The sequence below is a fragment of the Callithrix jacchus genome, chromosome X (genome assembly GCF_049354715.1).
Source record: "Callithrix jacchus isolate 240 chromosome X, calJac240_pri, whole genome shotgun sequence".
NCBI classification, from domain to species: Eukaryota; Metazoa; Chordata; class Mammalia; order Primates; family Cebidae; genus Callithrix; species Callithrix jacchus.
This window is the reverse complement of record NC_133524.1, coordinates 35003039-35028612: the sequence shown is the minus strand read 5'-3', so window position 1 is coordinate 35028612 and position 25574 is coordinate 35003039. Positions and strand designations below refer to the sequence as shown.

General features: G+C 35.5%; 1 protein-coding gene across 3 annotated transcripts in view; it reads right to left on the bottom strand.

The window, feature by feature from the left end:
• LOC118150508 (uncharacterized) overlaps positions 1 to 25574 on the bottom strand; it is a 683858-nt gene that overhangs the window by 332799 nt on the left and 325485 nt on the right. For 2 of the 3 annotated variants that reach the window (XR_013531491.1, XR_013531493.1), the window contains one exon: positions 24999 to 25082. The exons of the other annotated variant lie outside the window; for it this stretch is intronic. The gene's annotated coding sequence lies outside the window, so the exon portion shown is untranslated. The remainder of the gene's footprint in view (positions 1 to 24998; positions 25083 to 25574) is intronic. 3 annotated transcript variants of the gene reach the window in all.

Sequence of the window (25574 nt, the reverse complement as noted above, 5' to 3'; positions counted from 1 at the left end):
ATTATATATGCAACAAAAGTATGTATGTATTTATAAAGATTTCTGTAAAATACTGCAGCACAAAAAGGCATTGTCAATTTATCTTTACATACTCAGTCATATCTTATTTCAGAATTATTTTTATGTACTTCCAACTTGATCAACTATGTCATTTTTCCTATCCTTCCCCACTATTAATTTCTTTATGATAATCAAAATTTGAGTTATATACTTAATTAGCCATAACAATATTTTAGGAATTTGAAAGAACGTTTTTGGAAAAGTACAACTCCAAATGATTTAGCAAGGCAAGCAAAAATGGCAAGACAAATTTTAGTGCTGCCTGCACACAGTCTTATATACGTACACTCCTATTTATTTTGTATTGGGTACTTATCTCTGTATACATAGGAATTTAAAACAGAATAGTTACTTGTATAATATATATATATACTAAGGATTCAAAGGGCACATATTAGATGGGCCCAGCGGTCCTTTTTAGTCCAATGACTCATGAGGCCCTATTTTAGCCTCTTAGATGTCTGCCACAACCCCTTTTCAGTTTCAGGAATATTTGAATACCCACAATTCTGAAAAATGCACCAACCCTAATAAATTCTAAGCTATGGTACATTTATATTTAGGGATATTGTATAAACACTTCTGTAGATGGACACTGAGGAATGCCATCTAGCTTCTGTAGGCTCTAAAGGTAGACATTCCCTTAGTTTGCTGAAACAATGAAACAACCACAGAAAACAAGATACCATTTTTAAAATGCTAGCTAGTCTCCTTTACACTTTTGAGTTCCTCTTTCTGTACTCTACTATATTCCCTTTGAAGTTGTGTGGATTCTATTATCTAAGTTCCTTTGCCATTTATTTCTTTTTAAGTTTGCAGTGACAAAAGATCAGAAGATGGAAGTGAGAGCTTAGGGTATTTAGTCTTTGTTACTTTCCTACAAGGGCTTGGACTGTGCTCTCAAGGTCGTGTACTCCTTTATCTATGCTTCCAGCTCTTAGCAAGCAGTCAATTAGCCACAATTAGAAACTCTACAGGTTCTGGTAAAAGTAAATTTATGTTGTCACTTCTGGCTGACTGGTAGTATAAAAATTGAGATCACCTTTTCCTTCCATAAAATATCACGCGAGTCCTTTACATTGGTGACACTAAGCTGACTAGAAGTAATGAGAACTAAGTATCAGCTACTCTAGACTGATTGCGAAGACATTTATGTGTCAGAAGGCAGGATGAAAATCTGACAAAATTCTGGGGTCTTTTACCTCAGTGAAATTTCTAGGGGTCCAGTGGTGTGAGGTATGTAGAGATATCCCTTCGAAGGTGAAGGATATGTTGTTGTATCTGGCCCTTTCTACCACCCAAAAAGAGCTATGAAGCCCATTGGACCTCTTTGGATTTTGGAGATATGATATTCCTCATTTGGGTGTGTTACTCTGGCCTATTTATTGACTCAAAAAGCTGTTAGTTTTTGACGGAATCTCAGAATGACAGAAGGCTCTGTAACAGGTCCAGGCTTCTCTGCCAATTGGACCCTATGATTCAGCAGATCCAATGGTGTTTGAATGGTTAGTAGCCTATATAAACACTATCTATACCTTTAGGCAGGCCTGTATAGGTGAATCACAGTTCAAACCCTTAGTATTTTGAAGGAAGGCCCTGAAATCCTCTGTAGGCGACTAATCTCCTTTTAAAAATCAGCTTTTTGCTTGCTACTGGGCCTTAGTAGAGACTGAACACTTAGCTATGGGTGACCAAGTTTATCATGTGAGCTGAGGTAAACAGCATGAACTGGGCATTATCTGATCCACCAAACCATGAAGTTGAGTGTGCACAGTAGTGCTCTATCATCAAATGAACGTGGTATATATAAGACTGAGCCCAAGCAGGCCCTGAATGCACAGATTACATGAAGTGTTACAAATGCCCATGGTCTCCACTCATAATACACTGCCTTCTATTTCCCAGCTTGTATCTATGGCCTCATGGGGAGTTTCCTATGAACAATTGACAGAAGAAGCAAAGCCTTGGACCTGGTTTACAGATGATTCTGCAGGATATGCAGGTATTACTCAAAAGCGGATAGAAGCAGCACTACACCCTCTTTCTGGGATATCCCTGAAGGACAGTAGTGAAGAAAATTTCTCCCAGTGGGCAAAATTTTGAGCATCACACTGGTTGTTCACTTTCCTTGGAAGGCGAAATGTGATTAAATATCAATTCATGGGTTGTGGCCAAAGGTTTGCTGGATAGTCAGAAACTTGAAAAGAACTTGATTGGAAAACTGGTGACAAGGAAATTTCAGGAAGACGTAAGTAGATAGAACTTTCTGAAGGAGCAAAAACCATAAAGATATTTGTGTCCCATATGAATGCTGACCAAAGACCAACCTTAGCAAAAGAACTTACCAATAATTAAAAGATAGAATAACACATTTGTGGATACCAGTCAGCCTCCTTCCTCAGTCACCCCTGTCATCACCCAATGGGCATGTGACCTAAGTGGCTATGATGTCAGGGATGGAGGTTATGCATGGACTTTGAAAATGTGGATTTCTACTCATCAGTGCTAAACTGGATACAGCCACTGCTTGGTGTCCAATTTGCTACCAAGAGAGACCAACACTGATTCTCCAAGAGTGCACCGTTACCTGGGGTAGTCAGCTAGCCAATATGGCAGGATGATTACATTGGACCACTTCCATTATGGAAGGGTTTCACACTGGAAAATTTATCACATCAATATAGGCAACGTCATGCAACCAATAAGAGAGTCTTCACCCATATCTTGGAATGCATTTGAGAGTTGCCTCCTAAAGTACTGGTTTTACTCTCTCATTCATCCTCTAATTTTTCTCCTTTTATTTATTATTATGGACATTTTCCTTGATTAAATTTTTCATCAACAGAATCCCCCAACAACTACCAGTCAAACTGCATGTCCAACAGAGGGTTCCTTCAAGAATAATATTGCCAAGAAAAATCTGACTCTGATGAATATTTCACTCAATCATTTCCCTATTTAGGATTTCCCATATCCCTGAGTGTTTCAAAAGCAATGTCTCTGAGCCTTTCTTAAACATCAAAAGTAATTATAAGGCTGATCAGCCGCTGTGTTTCACATAAATTTAGGCTGGCTTGACAAAGGCAGCTGACCTTAAACCTTTTACATGAACTTTTTGCACTGTATCTTATTTGTTTCATTTCAGGTCCAAACTCCCTCCCATGCACCTCAACCTTCCCCTAATTATAATATTTGATACAGTTTGTTAAGTTTCAAGACATCCTCCTAGGAGGTTTTGGTAGCACCCACTTTTTCTTTCCATACTCATGGTCTCTGTATATAAAAGCTGTGCTCATGTACCTCTTACTTGAGACTTTAATGGCCTCAGCTTTGAACATCTCCCTATTACAATAGTCCTTCTGAGTAAAGTATTCTATTATTAATATCTGGACTCATATATTGATTTTGACAACAGATAATCTGCCTTAATCTGCAAAGACATTTTTGCTCCCCAATTTAAATGTATTCCCAAGTACCTATTAATAATACAGTAAGCAATTTTTCCCCATCCAACTTAACTTCTTTGTCCAGCTTTCAATCAGTTCCAAATCCAATACACAATTGTTGTTTTCTGGATTATCTTAGACCTAAGTGTGTCATAAAATCTATATAAAGCATTGGCTGATACTTTCCTAGTGTATTAGAATATAAATGCAAAATTTGAGCAGTTTACAATTATTACTTCTCTCCAGGAAAGCAACAATAATTTACTCAATCTAGACGTCATAAATGAGAGCCACCTAGAACTTGCGCTATGAGGGAATATTTATCAAAATTTACATTAAAACTATTCAAAGTGAAAATTAAAACAAAAATAGTTCTATTTTGGAAACAAAATGCAACTGTTAAAGAAACCTATAAAAATATAACTTACCCCTAAATAATTAGTTTTTACTGATAAATAAGTACATACGACTATATTGGTATGAATCTTAAAATTTTATTAGACTATTTATATTTTCTGATATTTTTTCTTCTGGGTTTTTCCTTTGAACATTTTCTGTGTTACTGATAATTAACTTAGGCATCAATAACAGCTACGAGTTTCCTGGGAGATGGTCATCATGTAATAAGACAGTAATAAATGTTGGTTAGTCATACAAAAGTTTTTTTATTATTTCTTTATATAATAAGTGCTAAGGAACCTTGATTTCATTACACATACTATTATGACAGAGATAATTATAATCTCAAGAGAAAGAAAAAATAAAGATGCAATGATTGCCATTCTAACTGGTGTGAGATGGTATCTCAATGTGGTTTTGATTTGCATTTCTCTAATGATTAGTGACGATGAGCATGTTTTCCATATGTTTGTTGGCTACATAAATGTCTTCTTTTGAAAAGTATCTGTTCATATCCTTCACCTACTTTTTGATGGGGTTAGAATGGTGATCATTAAAAAATCTGGAGACAACAGATGCTGGAGAGGATGTGGGTAAATAGAAGTGATTTTACACTGTTGGTGGAAGTGTAAATTATTTCAACCATTGTGGAAGACAGTGTGGTAAGTCCTCAAAAACTAAGAAACAGAAATACCATTTGATCCAGAAATCCCATTACTGGATATATACCCAAAGGATTACAAAATGTCCTATTATATAGACACATGCACATGTATGTTCATTGCGGCACTGTTTACAATAGCAAAGACTTGGAACCAACCCAAATGCCCATCAGTGATAGACTGGATAAAGAAAATGAGGCACATATACACCATAGAATACTATGCAGCCATAAAAAAGGATGAGTTCATGTCCTTTGTAGGGACATGGATGAATCTGGAAACCATCAATCTCAGCAAACTGACACAAGAACAGAAAACCAAACACCACATGTTCTCACTCATAAGTGTGTGTGTTGAACATTGAGAACACAAGGACACAGGGAGGGAAACATCACACACTGGGGCCTGTTGGAGGGTAGGGGAGCTAGGGGAGGGACAGCAGAGGGTGAGGGGATTGAGGAGGGATAACATTAGGAGAAATACCTAATGTACATGATGGGGGGGTGGATACAGCAAACCACCATGTCATGTGTATATCTATGTAACAATCCTGCATGATCTGCACATGTACCCCAGAACTTAAAGTATAATTTAAAAAAATGTGTAAAGTCGTATTACTCCTCTTATCAAAGTGAGAAGAAATGGGTTTTTGAGAAATCTATCAGGCATTTGTTTAAAAAAGGGAATACAGCTCTTGAAAATAAAGTAGCTCTGAATATTCTTAAACATATCTTTTTCTGTACATGTCCTTTCATTTCTCTTGAGCAAATATATAGGAGCAGAATTGCTTGATCACAGACCAGGTGTACTATTTTTGTCAAAGGAATCACAGTTTAATGAATGGGTCTTTTATCTTTTTATTTTCTTTGTTATTATTACTATACTTTAAGTTCTGGGGTACACATGCAAAACGTGCAGGTTTGTTACATAGGTATGCACGTACCATGATGGTTTGCTGCATCCATCACCCCGTCATCGACACTAGGTATTGACTGGGTGTATGTTTAACCTTATGACAAACTGGGAAACTGATTTTCAAATTTTATATGTCAACCAACAGTATATGAGAGCTCCATTTGCACTAAATCCTTGCCAATGTTTGGTGATGTCAGTCATTTTATTAAAGCCATGTTAATGTGTACTTAGTAGAAAGTTCCATTGTACATATTAGAGGTTGTCTGTCTACAAGCTAGCTTTTCTAATGCCAGGTTCTATAGGTTAAAAATTAGCTATAAGTTTGGCATTTTTAAAAAATGTAGATATAGGAGGGATGTGGAACAAGATGGTGGAATAGCAGACTCCACAAATTCCAGCTAGCAAGGACACCAATTTAACAACTAACTACACACAGAAAAATATCTCCTTTGTAAGAATAAAAAGTCAAGTGGGCACTCATAGTACCTGCTTCTATCTTTGTATTATTGAAAAAGGCATTGTAGAGATAAGAAAAACAGTCTTGAATTGTAGACACCACCCCTCGCCTACGCCCCTGCAGCTGTGGTATGGTAGAGAGAGTTTCTGTGTGCTCGGGGAGGAAAAGTACAATTGTAAGGTATTCTTGGGCTTAGGAAAAAATCTAATAAACCCATCAAAAAATGGGAAAAATATTTGAAAAAACATTTCTCAAAAGAAGGCATACAAATGGCAAACAGTCACATGAAAATGTACTCAACATCATTGGTCTTCAGAGAAATGAAAATGAAAACTACAATGAGATGTCTTCTCATCCCAGTTAAACTGGCTTTTTTTCTAAAAGACTGGGAATAACAAATTCTGGTAACAATGTGGAGAAAAGGAACCTTCCTAAACTCTTAGTGGGAATGTAAATTGGTACAACCACTATAGAGAACAGTTTGGAGCTTACACAAATGTCCAAAATAGAGTAACCAAATGATCTAGTAATCCTATGGCTGGATATATACCCAAAATAAAAGAAATCAATATATCAAAGTGCTATCTGCACTCCTTTGTCTCTTTCAGCACTGTTCACAGCAGCCAAAATTTGGAAGAAACCTAAGTGTACACCAACAGATGAATGGATAAAGAAAACGTTTTACGTATACACAATATAGTGCTATTCAGCCATAAAAACCATGAGATCCAGTAATTTGCAACAACATGGATGAAACTGGAAATTATTATGTTAAGTGAAGTAAGCCAGGCACAGAAAGACACACATGTTTTCACTTATTTTGGCGATCTGAAAATCAAAACAGTTTGAGTCATGGGCATAGAGAGTTGGATGCTTACCCGAGGCTGGGAAGAGTAGTCAGGTGCTGCAGGTAATGGGGAGGTGAGGATGATTAATAGATACAAGAAATGGCAAGAATGAATAAGACCTACTATTCAATACACAACAGTGTGAATATAGCCAATTATAACATAATTGTACATTTTAAAATAACTAAAAATTTAATTGGGTTGTGTGTAACACTAGTGAATGCTTGGGGTGATGGATTCCCATTCTCCATGATGTGAGTCTCCTACATAGCTGCCTACATGAAAACATCTCATACCCCACAATATATAAATCCAGTATGTACCCACACAAACTAAAAACTTAAATATTTTTAAAATGTAGATATATTTGTTTTACAGCTAAAATTTAAGGAAACCTTTAAATAACAACAAACAAAGATGGTACACCTTAAAAATCTAATGCATGTCATATTTATATGTGTTTATGTATATATATATATCCATTCATAATTGCTATGTGTGTATATGTATGTGCCTATACATATGCTTTCATTATATATATAATACATATCCATTTTTTGTGTGTATGTATGTATATTCATTTGTAATTGCCTAGACGAAACTTATTATTAAAGTTTCCTCAAACATTTTACATAGTAGCTTTCTTTAATCATCTTCTCTGTGTGTCAATATCCCTTACTGAAATAGGAATATCTGAAGATATTCTTGAGTTTTTCCTTCAGGAAGAATGTTCTGTGACTTTTTTTTATTATATCTCAAAAGTCTTTTCACTTCTGGCCATTCTGAACCTAGATTACCTTTTACCATCTTAGACCTATTTGTAGGCAAACAATTTTATACATTGATAAACAATCTTACAGATTAAGACAGCCATGGGATTTTAAAAATGAAGAAAATACATATAAGTTAATACAAAATCACTGCAGACAAAATGGAACAGAATTCAAGATATCAAAAAGATACATGACATGACTTGTATAGCAGCAGATTTTATTTTGGTAAGCATCAGCAGCTAATAAAATCAGTTTGTTTTAAAATCTCTAAATTGATCTACATAAATAGATTATTTAGGAGCCTATTTATAATAGAGTGCACTTTACTGACGGATTATAGTTTTATACTGCCATGTTAATCAAATTAATTTGTCAAACATTTAAAATGATTTTAAACTTAATTAAAATTTAATGTTATGATTAAATATAATACTGTTTGATGACACATTACAGTTCCCTTTCTATTTTGTAGTTGTACCATTTCCTTTGCAACATGTCAGAATTCCTTTATAATAACAAATTAGCCTTGCAAAATACTTATAAAAAATATAATTTAAGGCTTTTTAAAAGCATGATTTTTTAAAAAACTGCAACTGGATATCCTTTGGGTTTTCCAGTAATTTGACAAATCAAACTCCTTATTCCAAATCTTATTTTAATTATTTTATTTAATTTAAAAGTAATGAGGGTATTTTCTTTTTTCATCATAATTTTGTTTAGCTAAATATGGAGCAGATATGATATGGCCACAATATTGTTAGGTACACTATATTCTGTATTAGTACAAATTGAAAATATAAAAGTTGATTTTTTTTTCTCATCAACTCAGCCATTTCCAGAGCTGAAATTGTCTGTCATAATTTTAGAGGTAAATGTGGAATCTGAGGCACATGTCAGAGTGAGCCACCTATGTAGGAATTTAAAATAATGTCTATAAAAGTTGAAATTGAAAACATTGTTTATGCAATGGGATTACATTTATAGATTTGCATGTGTTGAACCAGCCTTACATCCCTGGGATGCAGCAGACTTGACTGTGATGCATATAAGCTTTTTGATGTGCTGTTGCATTTGGTTTGACCGTATTTTATTGAAGATTTTCATATAAATCTCCATCAGGGATATTGGTCTGAAATTTTCCTTTTTGTTGTGTCTCTGTCAGGTTTTGTTATCAGGATGATATTGGTCTCATAAAATGAGTTAGGAATGATTCCCTCTGTTTGTATCATTTGGAATAGTTTCAGAAGGAATGGTACCAGCTCCTTTTTGTATGTCTGGTAGAATTCTGCTGTGAACCCCTCAATAGATGCAGAGAAGGCCGTTGACAAAATTCAACAGCCCTTTATGCTAAAAACTCTCAACAAACTAGGTATTGATGGAACATGTCTCACAATAATAAAAGCTACTTATGACAAACCCACAAGCAATATCATACTGAACGGGCAAAAACTGGAAGCATTTCCTTTGAAAACTGGAACGAGTCAAGGATGCCCTCTCTCACCACTCTTATGTAACACAGCATTGGAAGTTCTGGCCAGAGCAATCAGACAAGAAAAAGAAATAAAGGGTATTCAATTAGAAAAAGGGGAAGTCAAATTGTCTCTATTTGCAGATGACATGATTGTATATTTAGAAGGCCCCACTATCTCAGCCCAAAATCTCCTTAAGATGATAAGCAACTTCAGCAAAGTCTCAGGATACAAAATCAATGTGTAAAATCACAAGGACTCCAATACACCAATAACAGACAGACAGAGAGTCAAATCATGAGCAAACTCCCATTGACAATTGCTACAAAGAGAATGAAATACCTAGGAATACAACTAACAAGAGATGTGGAGGACCTCTTCAAGGAAAACTTCAAACCACTCATCAAGGAAATAAGACAGGACACAAACAGATGGAAAAACATTCCATGCTCCTGGTTAGGAAGAATCAATACTGTGAAAATGGCCATACTGCCCAAAGTAACTCAATGCTATCCCCATCAAGATACCCTCGACCTTCTTCACAGAACTGGAAAAAACCACTTTAAACTTCATATGGAACCAAAATAGAGCCTGCATAACCAGGACAATCCTAAGGAAAAAAACAAAAAAACTTAGAAAAAACCAAAGCTGGAGGCATCACTCTACCTGACTTCAAATTATAATACAAGGCTACAGTAATCAAAACAGAATGGTACTGGTACCAAAACCATCTGATATTCGACAAACCTGACAAAAACAAACAATGGTGACAGGATTCCCTGTCTAATAAATGGTGTTAGAAAAACTGGCTAGCCATGTGCAGAAAGCTGAAACTGGAATGCTTCCTTACCTTTTATACAAAAATTAACTCCAGATGGGTTAAAGATTAACCTAACACCATAGAAACCCTAGAAGAAAACCTAGGCAGTATCATTCAGGACATAGGCATAGGCAAGGACTTCATGACTAAAACAGCAAAAGTAACAGCAACAAAAGCCAAAATAGACAAACGGGATCTAATTCAAATTAAGAACTTCTGCACAGCCAAGGAAACTATCATCAGAGTGAACTGGTAACTAACAGAATGGGAAAAAGTTTTTGCATTCTACCCATCTTACAAAGGGCTAATAGAATCTACAAAGACTTAAACAAATTTACAAGAAAAAAACCAACAACCCTATCAAAAAGGGGGAAGAGGATATGAACAGACACTTTTCAAAAGAAGACATTTATGCAGCCAAGAAACATGAAAACAATGCTCATCGTCACTGGTCATTAGAGAAATGCAAATCAAAACCACTTTGAGATACCATCTCACCTCAGTTAGAATGGCAATCATTAAGAAATATGGAGACAAAAGATGCTGGAGAGGATGTGGAGAAATAGAAATGCTTTTATACTGTTGGTGGGAGCGTAAATTAGTTCAACCATTGTGGAAGACAGTGTGGTGAGTCCTCCAGGATCTAAAAATAGAAATATCATTTGACCCAGCAATCTCAATACTGTTTATATACCCAAAGGATTTGAAATCATTCTGTTATAAAGACACATGCACATGTATGTTCATTGTGGCACTGTTTACAATAGCAAAGACTTGGAACCAACCCAAATGCCCATCAATGATAAAGAAAATGTGGCACTAGATAAAGAAAATGTGGCACATATATACCATGGAATACTGTGCAGCCATAAAAAAAGATGAGTTCATGTTCTTTGCAGGGACATGGATGAAGCTGGAAACCATCATTCTCAGCAAACTGACGTAAGAAAACCAAATACGGCATGTTCTCACTCATAAGTGGGTGTTGTACAATGAGAACACATGGACACAGGGAGGGTAACAGCATATACTGGGGCCTGTTCAGGGTTGTTGGGGGGCTAGGGGAGGGATAGCAGGGGGTGAGGGGATTAGGGATAGAGAACATTAGGAGAAATATCTAAAGTAGGTGACAGCGTGATGGATGCGCAAACCACCATGGCATGTGTACGCCTATGTAACAATCCTGCAGGATCTGAACATGTACCCCAGAACTTAAAGTAAAATAATAATAATATTCATAATAATAAACCACTGAGCAGAAACTGTTAGTGGACTGATTTTATTTTAATACAAAAAAGAGCTTTCTATTTGCAGTATACAAAACTGAAGTTGAATGATCTAGCAGATTTTGTCACATCTATCCTTCAAGTTGTTCTTACACAGTTTATGGCATTCTGAGGTTTGTGGAGGGCTTTAAGAGAAAGGAAATTAAATACTTAAAGTGTTCTTACATATGATGGATTTTTCTTCCTTTAGTGATAAATTCCTTGGTTTAAAATATAATTTTCAGATATTTTTACTTTTTTATCCTTTCCATACAATATTTTTTAAATTAAGTGATTGTAATATAGGCTATACATAGACATTTATTTATTATTTTGTCTTAGTTATAAAATCTATGTTTTGTTGCTTTCAAAGGCTGCAACCACCTTTATAGATATGTCCTACTTGTTAATAAGGTGATTAACACACATCAGACTATTTTTCTTTAATTTTAAATTTTGTAACAGTCCTCCCATAAAAAAAAGGAGTGAGAACTTTAAAATTATGATTTAGTTCATAACAAAATCCCACATTCACAAAAACTGCTTTGTCATTATAAGAATGTGAGAAAATTTGTAGTGGCTTTATTATCAGAAATGTTAAAGAAAATTTTTAGCAACAATTTTCACACACGAAACTTTCTAGGTACTATTCAACATTTCTATAAATTAGGGAATCACCCACAGATATATGTTAAATAGTAAGTAAATGTGAAATGTTTAAGGGGAAAATTATAAAGCAATGAAAAGAATGTTATTAGCTTACATACTGGTTCATCATTCTTATGTCTATGGCATGCAAGTTTAATTTATAAGTATATTGAATGTAGTACATATTGTGCATTTTATATATATAGTCTATATTAACACACAGTTATGTTTAATGTGTGTGTATATGTGAATACATATGATTGTGAATAAAATATCACACATTATCCAAAGTTACAAAATAAGATTATATAAATTTTACATTCCTATCATAAACTCAAACACAATTCCTTAATGCTGAATTTAAAATGGTTCTTTAGTTACTGATAGAAGACATGAGTTTCGTTACTACGAAATGAGATGTTCTCAAAACAAATGGCGATTAAAATTTCTGAGTTTGGCTGAGAAAGTTCTAACATATAGAGATCCGTATTAGGTAAATAAATGTACTCAGATACTCCTCAATCAGGCTCATTTCTAAGGCCAACAGTTCTTGTACAGAAACTGTAATACCTGTCTCGTCCTGTGAAGTACTCTAAACTAAAATCAATTTACCAAGCGATAATTGTTTGTTACAAGTTTTTCTGCAGCCTTGGACTCCAGAAACTTGGCCTTAGGTAACAAATATTCTTTGTGTGGTTATTTTACAGAATTTGAAATACGAAAGTCCTTTGGATCGATTTCATTGCCCTAGATGCATATTTTAATTAAGCTATTGGTTGGTATAATATACTGTACTATAAATGACGCCTAATTGAAATCCTCATAGGTTTACTTCCGTAGTTCCCCAGAGCCAATTCTCAAAGAATAACATGGCTATTTCCTCCCTTCTTCATTCAACTATCATTTTTTAAAAAATTAACAAATTTTCTAAATAATATATCAATCTGTAATATAGGGAAATCTATATGTTAAGCATCCCACACATGCACTGACAACATGATACTTTATATTAGTTCCAATTAATTACAGTAAGCAAAAGTTTCAACTTATGTATTCTAGCTTTAAGATGAATGTTAATGTTACTATCCCAGTGAATTTAAATAAAGAAAATAACTTGAAAGTCTAGTTGGCTGTTCATTACAGCATTTTAGCTTGAGTCTTCACATAAGCGTTCAAGAATTTAAAATAAAATAGCAGATTTAGCATAAGTGCAGTATTGTAGGTATCATAAAACTCAAAGGTATTTGACTATATTGTAAATGTAAAGGTTTCCTTGACTAATTCTTGACCTAGCTTTAAAAACATTATTTCCCTGTTGGTTTTCAAGGTAAATAAATCCCTGTTGTTATTTTCATAGACACTTTCTGGTTGGCTAATTCCCTGATAGTCCCCCCTGACTAAAAGAAGAATCACATGCCTTGTGAAATGTGGAATTTACAAAAACCAAGGTCTGGAGAGAATAAAATGCCAATTCTTACTTCTGCAGACCATTTTATTTTGTTTCTATTCCATTGTCCTATTTAATATATTTGAATGGAATCTACCCCAAATATCATAATAGAGAAATTAAAAATGACATTCTTCTTCTCTCAAAATGTACAAAGATATGAAGTATTGACATTATTAATTAACAGTGAGAATCACATGCATCCAGAGGTCTGCATTTTAAAATAATTATAGCTGTCACTATCACTATCCTGCCATAAATTACGGAGTGTTAGTTTTTCAATGTCCCAAACTGCTTAAGTTTTCACAAATGAAGTAACATGGCCAGATTCAAATTTACTAAAAAAAAATAAGAATTTTCTTTTTTTTTGAAGAGTCATCATATTGAATTATTTCCTCTTGTTGCTTTCGATGTTTTAGACCACAGAAACCAAAATAAAGAAGGTATAATTAATTCTCTTATTACATATCTAACAGGAAAATCTTTATGGTTTTCCTGTTCCTCCAGGAGGAAACGTGGTTTATGTATTTGTTTACCCAAATACTTCAATTCCTTGTTTAATCTATGACTATTTTGAAATAAGCATGAACTCCGCAATTCTGTAGAGCAGAAGCACAAAGAGATAGTTGACTTTAATTTTGTTTTCCTTCAATTTCTTGGGAGCAAACACCACTGTTAATTCATCATAAGTGAATGTTTAGGATCACTTCTAAAGGATAGGGAAAATTTTCTACCAGGTTACAGGTTTGAAGTTGAATCTATTCCATGTTAATGTGCCGAAAAGTCTTTTAAACTCTAAAAAGAAATCATATCCTTTGCAGAAACATGGATGCAGCTGGAGGTCATTATCATAAGCTAATGAACCCAGAAACAGAAAACCAAATACTGCATGCCCTCACTTACAAGTGGGAGTTCAGTACACGTGAACATAAAGAAGGGTACAATAGGCACGGCGTGGTGGCTCATGCCTGTAATCCCAGCACTTTGGGAGGCTGAGACCAGTGGATCATGAGGTCAAGTGATCAAGACCATCCTGACCAATGTGGTGAAACCCTGTCTCTACTAAAAATACAAAAATTACCCTGGTGTGGTGGTGAGCACCTGTACTCCCAGCTACTCAGGAGACTGAGGCAGGAGAATTGCTTGAGCCTGGGAGGCAGAGGTTGCAGTGAGCCGAGATCATGGCACTGCACTCCAGCCTGGTGACAGAGTGAGACTCGGTTTCAAAAGAAGAAGAAGAAGAGTACAATAGACATTGGGGACTACTAGTTGGGGGATGGTGGGAGTGGGGCAATGGGTGCAATAAATACCTATTGGGTACTATGCTCATTACCTGGGTGACGGGATTATTCATACACCAAACCTCAGCAACATGCAATTTACCCATGTAACAAACCTATACATACAACCCCTGAATCTGAAATAACAGTTGAAGAATAAAAGATAAAAACGAATGAACTTTCATGGTCAGAAAAATAATGATTTTTTCTTCTCTGCATGGAAAATTACTAGAAAATGGGCCTCATGGATTCAACATGTTTTTATTCATAAAAAGAAAACAATTTAGGGGCGAGTAGGGTTGCTATTTTAGTCTGTATTCAGATGCTAAGAGGCACATGGATTAGCTACAATTTCTTTTAAAATCAGGCATCAATTGTCTACAATGTTTTAGGATGCTTGAAGTAATTGATAAGGAAAATATGAATAATGTCCTTTAAGAAGTTACATAGCTTGTGGGCGGCTAAAGTGGGAGGGTAGAAACATTAGGGGATATAAGAGGAAATACATGCAAATTTAACCACAGTGCCAATTCAAATTCGATTACAATTCCAAGAAACAAACACAAATAAAGTGCCATATAAGAAAAGCATTGAATACTCTATCACTTGCTACTGACAGAAGATCAACCAAAATGGATTCAGCAAAAGGCACAACTTAATAATGTTCAAACTTGAACATTTAGAGGTATTGCTGACTTTAGAAATGACTAAAGCCCCGATGATACCATCACTACTTGTTCTCACATTCTCCAGCTCCAGAATCTGCTTTCTTGTGCTCTGGTTCTCTTTGTTTACATCTTAGATTTTCTTCTTTCTCAGGGAGACAACATGACAGCTAGCAGGATCAGACTAATATTTGATTCTCTCAGAAACCTGAACAGAAAAATCAAATATCTTTTCTAATACTTGTCCCCAAATTTAATCTTATTAACATAAATTTATTCATGTACCCAAGTAAGACATAATTACTTTGATCAGGATTTTAACATGCTCTGATTTATCAGGTCTGGGAGTCAATTGCCAAGCTGCGTAGAGTCCAAGGAAGAAAATGGCTTCCCATGACAAGTGGCAGTTCTCTAAGTAGGAGAAGGAAATATCGAGAGGAAAAGCAGTAGGCATTGACCAGAGGGGACTTGAAGAGGAGATATGTCCAGATTGAGAAAAAAAAGGAAATATTTCTGAGAATCCATATCACTTATTGTATGCCTTCAAAGTACATCAGACATAATATCATAAGATAGGTCAGAAAGAATGGCATCCCAATCAGAAATATACAGCAGGGTACCCCATGGTGTCTATGTACCACATTTTCTTTATCCAATCTATCACCAGTAGGAACCTAGGTTGATTCGATGTCCTTACTGTTTCGAATAGCATGATAATGCACACATGTGTGCATGTGTCTTTTTGATAGAAGGACATTCACTTGGATATATACCTGGTAATAGTATTGCTATGTCAAATTGTAGTTCTGTTTTTAGTTCTTTGAGGAATTGCCACACTGTTTTCCTCAATGTCTGCTCACTACCTGGGTGATGGAAACTATACTTCAAAACTCAGCATCACACAATAAATGATTGAACTAATTTATACTCCCCCAATGGTGGATAAGCATTACCCTTTTCTCCACAGCCTCCCTAAATGGTGTGAGAGGGTATGTCATTTTGGCTTTGATTTGTATTTTCTGATTATTAGTGATGCTGTGCATTTTTTTTTTTTTGGCCATTTGTATGTCTTTTTTTGAGAAGTGTCTGTTCACATAAATAAAAACAAATGAAGTTGTCCTTTCCAGCATCGTGGATACATCTGGAGAACATAATCTCAAGTGAATTAATGTAGGAAAGAAAACCAGATACTGAATGTTTTCATTTATAACTGGAAGCTAAACATTGAACACATATGGGCAGATACATGAGAACAGTAGACACTGAGAACTATGAGAGCAGTGAGGGAGACAAGGGGAGTGGGTTGAAAAACTATCCACTGGGTTGTATGCTCACTACCTGGGTGACCATATCCATACTCCAAACCATCACACAATATGCCCATGTAACAAAAATGAACATGTATCTCCTGTATCTAAAAGAAAACTATAATAATAAAGAATGTACAGCAGGAACAAAAATATGGACAAAGTAAAATTCAGGGAGACTTTTTCACCCAACAAAGGGAGTCAACTTGATTCAGAATTTGGAAATTAACTTTTTGAAAATCTTGGGTGAGATATTGAGGATTCTGTGCTCAATTTTATAGATGATATGGAGTCACTGAAGAATTAGGTAAATGGGCCAAGAACTGTCCCTTAGGAAGTTCAGTCTCTTAGACTTTACAAGATAGATGCAAAAGGGAGGAACTGATAATGGGGAGGTCAGCTAAAATTCTCCTATGAAATGAAAATGTTAAAAAAACTTTGAAATGAATAAACTTACTCAAATTGAAATATAGTATTTAAATGGTTTTGAGTAAGAAGGGAAAAACGTTAATGAATAAGGCCAGCATAGCCAATGCCTGACCTTCCCCATTCCCAAATTATAACAGGGAATAGCTTCCCTGTTTTACATACAATTTTACTTGGAAATATATTTCCTATTGCTTTTTAACAAATCACTGGTAAAGCTAACTAATTGCTAATGTTGTATGTACTAAGTAATCCTCCTGGCTGACCTCAAATTTTCATTACCTGTTATGCAGATGTTTACTAAGGAATAAAAAGATACCTGTGGGTGGGTTCTGTAATGACAGTACTTTAGTATCACTCAAATATTATTGAAAATGTAAGAACATGGATAATATTTAACTAATCTGATGACAAAGATTCTTTGTTTGATCAAACTTTAGTCAGACTTCTAAACCTTCTCCTAGGCCTATCTATGCATTTCATTGTAAAATCTAGTTTTTGCAAGAAACTTGCTAAGTTAGTTTAGCAAGAATCTTCATCCTCAATATCTGATAAGGTTTCACCTCCTGCGCCTTTCCCCAGGAGGTATCTGATCACCCTGGCCTGTCTTCACAAAGAATCATGTTAGATTCCTTTAGCCAGAAGATCATCTCACTCCCAATGTTTCCTCCTAGTAATTTTCCATCCATCAACTTCTACTCTGCTCCTTGACTATAAATTCTCACTTGCCCATGTCACATTTGGAACTGAACCTAGTTCTATAGTGTGGTCTCTTTTCTCCTTTTGCAATAGACCTGAAAAAAGTCTGCTTTTACCACATTAACTACTGTCCAGCATTAGATTTCTTTGACACTGGCCATGCGTCAGGCCAATTATATTGATAGGCTGTTTAGGATAGAGGCTGAAAATAAGTAAACCCTCCTCAAGCTGTAAGTGCAAGGAAAAAATGACAGTTAATAAATTGATTTTAGGGAAAATTTATTTCACTTGATTACTGGGCTTTTGTTTAGATGAGGGAACCATGAAAATTTGGAAATTGGAAAGAATTCCTAATAACAATAGTGAAGAGGCTGAATTACGCTTCCACGGTCCTATGTCTCTCATTTCTTCTACAATGACCAGACTTGTGCCTATATAAATAGATGTAAATAATACATTCATATTGAGTATATATGAAAATATATTTATATGTGGAAGGTACATAAACATGGTGCCATGTATCTTGATTATATCTTTGGCACATTATTTTAAGAGTATAACAGTCATATTTTAGGAGAAATAACAATATTCAAGAGAAGTCTAGCAAAGCATGACCAAAACATGACCTTCCTATTAGAAAGTAGGTCTGTTAGAAAAAGGAATATGTGTGAACTTTTCTGTATGTGTAAATACAAAAAACAAGAAGAGGAAGAAGTATTCATAATTGCACATTGTACCTTAGGAGAAACAGTTCCCACAAGTAAAGCATTGGAGACAAGAGAAAATATAGAAATTTATGATTAAAATGTATCCAATAAATGACAATTTGTATATATTCTATCTCTCAAAGAGTTAGCAAATTAACTATCTGGAGGAAGAAACAAGCTCATCACAATCTATCAGAACAGCATTAGTTGCAAATCCAATCAATATTGAAAACTCAGTGCTCAGTTTTGACCTGGAAGTAAGATTCTATAAGCAAAATATAATTCAGATCTGTATATCTGTGTTAATCCTACCTTATACATGGATTAGCAACGTAGGGGAAAACATTAACAAAATATACAGAAAAAAAGAGATTTTTCTATAAAGATTCAGATAAAGAGTAAATATCGAAAAATAATTTTCTAAAGTGAATGGACTGAATTTTTAAAAAGTATGTGGTTTGCATCTTCATCAAGAAGAAATTCTCTATAAAATAATCATTGTAACTATAAAGACAGAAATAGGAAAAAGACTACAGAAATAGAAATGCAAAACTTTCATCAAACTTACTTGAATATAACTTGTAGTCAGAAAAATGAAAAGTTAAATAGCAAAGCCATAGCTATTTTGTGCAATAGATTTGGACAATTTTAAAAGATTAAAAGTGTGGTATTTGCAAAGATAGAAAGAAGCATATGCTTTTCATATTTTAGATAGAAATGGAAATGGATAAAGCGTTTGAGGAAGGTGAACTGACAGAGTCTATAGGTTTGAAATGTGAAAATCATTTACAGCATTTTTACTTCAAGCAATCAACATTACAAAAATACTCTGCCTTTCAAGTATGCTGGACTTTTGTCTATTAACAACTCAATCTTGGTGAAAGCGCTTCTCCAGTCCACGTGTTCCTGGTATGTATATTGGTTATGGTAATCTACATCTCTGGACAATAAAGAGTATATATTCAGGTTTAAACAACATAAAGCCCTTCCAGGAAATTCTATATATTTTTATTTCTAGTTGTATGTAAAGGTGGACATTTTTATTTTGATGTACATATCTCCATATTGTCTATATTTTTTAAGCAAGAAATATATTTGTGAATTAATTCTATAATAATAAGTAATTAAAGAAAATGTCTTCAGAAATATTGAGATAAATGACAAAAATTGTGTAAAGTCAAGAAATAAAAAGACAAACTGCAAAGCTCCCTAAAATATATCAAATGAAATATAACAAAATATAACAAAAAGATAACAAATGAAAATAATAATTAAAAATGTATGAGGCCTGGCATGGTGGCTCATGCCTATAATTCCAGCACTTTGGTAGGCCGAGGCAGGTGGATTATTTGAGGTCAGTAGTTCAAGACCAGCTTGGCCAACATGGCAAAACCCCATCTCTACTAAAAATACAAAAATTAACTGGCTTGATTTCATATGCCTGTAGTCCCAGGTACTCAGGAGGCTGAGGCAGGAGAATAGCTTGAATCCAGGAGGCAGAGGCTGCAGTGAGCTGAGATTGTGCCACTGCACTCCAGCCTGGGTGACAGAGTAAGACTCCATCTCAATAGAAAAAAATGTACAATGGAAGTACTAATAAGATTTAGAAAAATGTTGATAAATTAGTCAACAACAAATTTCACTATACTACAAACAGACATGTTACAAGTCTCATTTTCTGAGGAAAATGAAAAAATAAATTCTAGAAGTTAAGGGTTTAGGATCTTTCAGTTTCAGAAAAGATAGAATAGACAATTTTTTCCCTATCCTTCTTGGTATGTGCAGCTAACACCATGGGTCTTAAAACATATAAAAAAAACAGGGCTCAGGCCAAGTGCCTTGGCTCACACCTGTAATCCCAACACCTCAGGTGGCCAAGGCAAGTGGATCATGATGTCAAGACTTCAAGACCAGCCTGGCCAAGATGGTGAAACCCTGTATCTACTAAAAATACAAAACTTAGCTAGATGTGGTGGCAGGCACCTGTAATTTCAGCTACTCAGGAGGCTGAAGCAGGAGAATTGCTTGAACATGGGAGGCGGAGGTTGCAGTGAGCTGAAATCATGCCACTGTACTCTAGTCTGGGTTACAGAGTGAAACTCCATCTCAAAAAACAAAACAAAAAATAAAAACAAAAACAAAACAGGGAATATTTCTACACCGCTGGTGGGAATGTAACCTAGTACAACCACTATGGAAAACAGTGTGGAGATTTCCTAAGAAAACCAAACTAGAACTATCACTTGATCCAGCAATCCCACTACTGCATATCTACCCATAGGAAAAGAAATCATTATACAGAAAGATACTTGAACACATGTTTATAGCAAAATAAATCACAATTGTCAAAATGTGGAACCAACCCAAAGGCCCATTAATCAGTGAGTGAAAAAAGAAAATGTGGTGTATATATATATACACACACACACACACACACACACACACACACGACAGAATAGTACATAGTCACAAAAATAAATTAATTAATGGCATTCACAACAACCTTGATGAGATTGGAGACTATTAGTCTAAATGAAGCAACTCAAGAATGGAAAACCAAATATTGTATGTTCTCATTCATAAGTGTGAGATATGCTGTGAGGATGCAAAGTCATAAGAATGACACACCCTCGTCACTCCTACTCAATATAGTATTGGAAGTTCTAGCCAGAGCAATCAGACAAGAAAAAGAAATAAACCATATTCCATTAGTAAAGGATGAAGTCAAATTGTCTCTATTTGCAGACGACATGATTGTATATTTAGAAGACCCCATTGTCTCAGCCCAAAATCTCCTTAAACTGATAAGCAACTTCAGCAAAGTCTCAGGATGCAAAATCAATGTGCAGAAATCACAAACATTCCCATACAATAACAGACCAATAACACAATTCCTGAACCAATAACAGATTAAAAAGAGCAAAATCAAGAATGAACTGTCATTCACAATTGCTACAAAGAGAATAAAATACCTAGGAATACAACTAACAAAGGATGTAAAGGACCTCTTCAAAAAGAACTATAAACCACTGCTCAAGGAAATAAGAGAGGACACAAACACATGGAAAAATATTCCATGCTCATGGTTAGGAAGAATCAATATTGTGAAAATGGCCATACTGCCCAAAGTAATTTATAGACTCAATGCTATTCCAATCAAGCTACCTATGACCCTCTTCACAGAACTAGGAAAAAAAACACCTTAAATTTCATGTGGAATGAAAAGAGAGTGCACATAGCCAAGGCAATTCTATGCAAAAGAACAAAGCTGGAGGCATCACACTATCTGACTTCAAACTATACTACAAGGCTACAGTAATCAAAACAGCATGGCACTGATATCAAAACAGAGACACAGACCAATATAACAGAACAGAGGCCTTGGAGGCAACCCCACACATCTACAACCATCTGATCTTTGACAAACCTGACAAAAACAAGCAATGTGGAAAGGATTCTCTGTTTAATAAATGGTGTTGGGAAACCTGGCTAGCCATGTGCAGAAAGCAGAAATTGTTCCCCTTCCTTATACCTTACACTAAAATTAACTTCAGGTGGATTAAAGACATAAACATAAGATCTAACACCATAAAAACTCTAGCAGAAAACCTAGGCAAAACCATTCAGGACATAGGCATAGGCAAGGACTTCATGACTAAAACACCAGAAGCAATGGCAACAAAAGCCAAAATAGACAAATGGAATATAATTAAACTCCAGAGCTTCTGCACAGAAAAAGAAACAATCACTAGGGTGAACCAGCACCCAACAGAATGGGAAATTTTTTTTGCAATCTACCCATCTGACAAAGGGCTAATGTCCAGAATCTACAAAGAACTAAAACAGATTTACAAGAAAAAAACAACCCCATTCAAGAGTGGGCAAAAGATATGAACAGACATTTTCAAAAGAATACATATATGAGGCCAACAAACATATGAAAAAATGCTCATCATCACTGGTCATTAGAGAAATGCAAATCAAAACCACATTGAGATACCACCTCACAGCAGTTAGAATGGTAATCATTAAAAAATCTGGAGACAACAGATGCTGGAGAGGATGTGGAGAAATAGGAACACTTTTACAGTGTTGGTGGAAATGTACATTAGTTCAACCATTGTGGAAGTCAGTGTGGTGAGTCCTAAAGGACCTACAAATAGAAATTCCATTTGACCCAGCAATCCCATTACTGGGTAAATATCCAAAGGATTATAAATCATTCTATTATAAAGTCACATGCACATGTATGTTTATTTCAGCACTGTTTACAATAGCAAACACCTGGAACCAACCCAAATGCCCATCGATGATAGACTGGACAAGGAAAATGTGGCAAATATACACCATGGAATATTATATACACCATGGAATACTATGTAGCCATAAAAATGATGAGTTCATGTCCTTTGTATGGACATGGATGAACCTGGAAACCATCATTCTCAGCAAACTGACACAAGAACAGAAAATCAAACACGACATATTCTCACCCATAGGTGGGTGTTGAACAATGAGAACACATGGACACAGGGAGGGGAGCATCACACACTGGGGTCTGTTGTTGGGATGGACTAGTGGAGGGACAGCAGGGAGTAGGGAGTTGAAGAGGGATAACATGGGGAGAAATGCCAGATATAGGTGACGGGGATGGAGGCAGCAAACCACATTGCCACGTATGTACCTATGCAACAATCTTGCATGTTCTGCACATATACCTCAGAACCTAAAGTGGAATCATATATATATATATATATATATATATATATATATATATATATGAATGACACAATGGACTTTGGGGATAAGGGGGAAACAATGGGAAGAGGGTGAGGGATAAAAGACTACAAACTGGATGCACTGTATACTGCTTGGAAAATGAGTGCACGAAAATCTCACAGATCACCATTAATGAACTTAATCATGTAACCAAACACTCTTGTTCTCCAATAGCCTATGGAAATTAAAAAAAAAAATTCAGTAAGTTGAAGTAACTTGAAGACAATCTCACTGTATTCTGGTTTCTATAGTATTTATTGGGAGGACAATTAAGATTGTATTTGCTGCATCATTGAAGGTAACAGGTCTCTTTTCTCTGAATTTGGTATTTTCTCTTTGTTTTATCTGTAGCAATTTTTTATTAGGTACTATAATATAGTTTGTCTGTGTCACTACCCAAATCTCATTTTGGATTTCCATGTGTTATGGGAAGGACCCAGTGGGAGGTAATTCCATCATGGGGGCAAGTTTTTCTTGTGCTATTCTCATGATAGTGAATAAGTCTCAGGAGATCACCATGGAAGATAGGAAAAAGGAAATAAACAAAACTTGTAGAAACAATGAAAAATCATCTTTCACATTTAAAATCACAAGAAAAAGCAGCTACTAGGAAAGAGATACTCTCTCCCAGTGTTACCCCTCCCTGTCCTCCTCCAACTGTCCCTCCCTTCCTGTTCCTGATGTAGGAGATGGGGCGCTGGGGGAGAGAGACAACAAACCAACATGGTATGTAAGTACCTATGCAACAATCCTGCAGAATGCAGGATGTGCACATGTACACAAGAGCCCAAAGTACAATTAAAAAAACTCTCTGGGCTAAGATATTTAGCCAAACCCTCAAGTATGCTTTTACTCAGCCATACAGATTTCTATATGCCATATAGAATTGCCACAAATCTCTTATTATAAAATGAAGCCTCCTATAGAGGAAATCTGCAGAATTATGTATATTCTTTTATAAAACGTGAGTCAGCAATGGAAATAAAAGAGATACTCTCACAAATATTGTTATGTTCAAAGGCATACTATCCCAAGACTCCTTCATGTAATAATCCCCTTTCCAAAGAACTCGACCTATCCAGAGTATCTGTTGTCACAGGAATAATTAGCAGGAAACAAGATAAATTAGCATTCATAATTTGTTCCATTTTTCCAGATTTTTTTTTGTGATTATGCCACCTAAAGTATAAAAAATAGTCCAGAAGAGAATGTATTTTTATTTCTAAATTCACCAAGAGGACCTCAAGTTAGATCCTGTGCTATCTAACATTTCTGCAACTACTTATTACCAAACTAAATAGCAATACCCCAGAATATATACAACCACAGAGGAAAAAAAGAAACGACTGCAAGTACATCTAAGGAGCCCAAAAATCATGAAAGAAAGACAACAAACAAATGGAAATACCAGATTCAATAGACCAGAAAGAATAAGAGTGAAAAGAAGTTTAACAGGAAAGTTCGAACTGACATGGAAGTATATGTGAAAGCTGAAAAAAAGCAATTAAAACAACTGATCAAATAGGAAGAATCAATATTGTTAAAACGACCATAATGTCCAAAGAAATTTACAGATTCAATGCTATTCTTGTTGAACTATTAATGACATTTTTCACAGAATTAGAAAAACTATTCTAAAATTTATATACAACCATAAAAGAGCCTGGATAGCCAAAGCAATCCTCAGCAAAAAGAACAAAGCTGGAAGCACCACATTACCTGACTTCAAACTATACCAAAGGGCTACAGTAAACAAAATGGCATAGTGTCAGTACAAAAATAGACACATAGACCAAAGCAATCAAATGGAGAGCCCAGAGATAAAATCATGCACCTATAACCATTTATATTAGTCCATTTTCATGCAGCTATAAATAACTGCCCAAGACTGGATAACTTATAAAGAAAAAGGTTTAATTGACTCACAGTTGTGCATGGCTGGGCAGGCCTCAGGAAACTTACAATGATGATGGAAGGCATCGCTTCACAAGGAGGCCGAAGAGAGTATGACTGCAAGCAGAGGAAATGCCAGACACTTAGAAAACCATCGGCTATGGTAAGACTCACTCATTATCACAAGAACAGCATGGAGAAAACTGCTTTCATGATTCAATTACCTCCACTTGGTCCCACCCTTGACATGTGGGGATTATAGGGATCACAATTCAAGGTCAGATTTGGGGGGGAATGCAGAGCCAAACCATATTACCATCTGATCTTTGAAATAGTCAATAATAACAAACAATGAGGAAAGTAGTCCCTGTGCAATAAATGGTGCTGGGAAAACTGGCTAGCCATAAGCAGAAGATTCAAATTGGACACCTTTCTTTCACCAAATACAAAAATCAACTCCCAGCTACTCAGGAGGCTGAGGCAGGAGAATTGCCTGAACCTAGGAGGTGGAGGTTGCGGTGAGCCGAGATCGCGCCATTGCACTCCAGCCTGGGTTACAAGAGCGAAACTCCATCTCAAAAAAAAAAAAAAAATCAACTCAACATGAAT